The following is a 2453-nucleotide window of genomic DNA, read 5'->3' as shown; positions in this document are numbered from 1 at the left end:
TGTGATAATTAATCACATTAATCACATGAACTGATGTTAGTAAATTGGCTCATAAAGAAATTATTGCATTTACAAAATAAATCAACTATGTAGCTCACACAACCATGTCATTCTGTTTTATTGATACCAAGCTACATTATTCCATAAATGGTATCTGCTTCTTTTGCAATAATGGCACTATCCCCAGGATTTGTCAATGAGACATCCACCAGCAGCTTAGGAAAAATATAAACTGAATTTTTCAGAGAAGAATAATACCTGGTACCTAAATTCAGTGTGACCTTATCTCAAAAACTAGATTGTTTCCCCTTCCCTCAGAAGCTGTCACACAAATTATGTTGTACTCTTTGATTTTACAGCCTAAAATGGAAAAAAATGTAACAAGTAAGTAAGAAACTCCAACAGCAATAAAACAGTGACACCCCCACCCCACTTCCCAACCCACCCCCCCCCCCCCCCCCCCCCGCACCGTCCCCCGCCCCCCCCGCCCCACATCTCCATCTCAACTTCACCTACTGGAATACCAGCCAGGAACTTAAACAGAAAATAGCATCTCGTCATCACTGGCTTGCGACCTACATTATGAGTTCACGTTCTAGAAACATGGAAACATAGAAAAACTACAGCACAAACAGGCCCTTTGGCCCACAAGTTGTGCCGAACACATCCCTACCTTCTAGACCTACCTATAACCCTCCATCCTATTAAGCTCCATGTACTCATCCAGGAGTCTCTTAAAAGACCCTATTGAGTTTGCCTCCACCACCACTGACGGCAGCCGATTGCACTCGCCCACCACCCTCTGTGTGAATCACTTACCCCTAACATCTTCCCTGTACCTACCCCCCAGCACCCTAAACCTGTGTCCTCTCGTAGCAGACATTTCCACCCTGGGAAAAAGCCTCTGAGAGTCCACCCGATCTATGCCCCTCAACATCTTATTCACCTCTATTAGGTCTCCTCTCATCCTTCGTCTCTCCAAGGAGAAAAGACCGAGCTCCCTCAGCCTATCCTCATAAGGCATGCCACTCAATCCAGGCAACATCCTTGTAAATCTCCTCTGCACCCTTTCAATCTTTTCCACATCCTTCCTATAGTGAGGTGACCAGAACTGAGCACAGTACTCCAAGTGGGGTCTGACGAGGGTCTTATATAGCTGCATCATTATCCCCGGACTCCTAAACTCAATCCCTCAATTGATAAAGGCCAGCACATCATACGCCTTCTTAACCACTTCCTCCACCTGCGGGGCCGATTTTAGAGTCCTATGGACCCGGACCCCAAGATCCTTCTGATCCTCTACAGTACTAAGAGTCTTTCCCTTTATATTGTACTCCTTCATCTCATTTGACCTACCAAAATGGACCACGACGCATTTATCTGGGTTGAAGTCCATCTGCCACTTGTCCGCCCAGTCTTGCATCCTATCTATGTCCCTCTGTAACTTCTGATATCCCTCCAGACTATCCACAACCCCACCAACCTTCGTGTCGTCGGCAAACTTACCAACCCATCCCTCCGCCTCCTCATCCAGGTCATTTATGAAAATGACAAACAGCAAGGGTCCCAGAACAGATCCCTGGGGCACACCACTGGTGACCGACCTCCATTTAGAAAAAGACCCATCTATACCCACTCTCTGCCTCCTTTGGGCAAGCCAGTTCTGGATCCACAGGGCAGCAGCCCCTTGGATCCCATGCCCTTTCACTTTTTCTAGAAGCCTTGCATGGGGGACCTTATCGAACGCCTTGCTAAAATCCATATAAACTACATCTACCACTTTCCCTTCGTCAATGTGTTTAGTCACATTTTCGAAGAATTCCACCAGGCTCGTAAGGCACGATCTGCCCTTGACAAAGCCATGCTGAGTATTCTTGAGCATACTAAACCTCTCTAAATGCTCATATATCCTGTCCCTCAGGATCTTCTCCATCAGTTTACCAACCACTGAGGTTAGACTCACCGGTTGGTAATTACCTGGGCTATCCCTATTCCCCTTCTTGAAAATAGGAACCACATCCGCAATCCTCCAATCCTCCGGCACCTCTCCCGTCTCCATCGACGACGCAAAGATCATCGCCAGAGGCTCTGCAATCTCTTCCCTCGCCTCCCACAGTAACCTGGGGTACATCCCATCCGGACCCAGTGACTTATCTATCTTCTTGCCATTCAAAGATTCCAGCACAACCTCTTTCTTAAAGTCCACATACTCAATCCTTTCAGTCCACCGCACGCCCGCAGTACATCCACCCAGGTCCTTCTCCTCTGTGAAAACCGAGGCAAAATACTCATTGAGCACCTCTGCCATTTCTACTGGTTCCGTAGGGGCCCCTTCTGGCTCTCCTAATTTCCTTCTTTAGTCCCTTCCTACAAGCCGTATACTCTTCTAAATCCCTATCTTCGCCAAGCTCTCTGAGCCTTTTGTACGCTTTCCTTTTCTTCTCGACTAGGTC

The sequence above is a fragment of the Mustelus asterias genome, chromosome 4 (genome assembly GCF_964213995.1).
Source record: "Mustelus asterias chromosome 4, sMusAst1.hap1.1, whole genome shotgun sequence".
Classification (NCBI taxonomy): domain Eukaryota; kingdom Metazoa; phylum Chordata; class Chondrichthyes; order Carcharhiniformes; family Triakidae; genus Mustelus; species Mustelus asterias.
Note: the sequence above shows the minus strand (reverse complement) of the source record.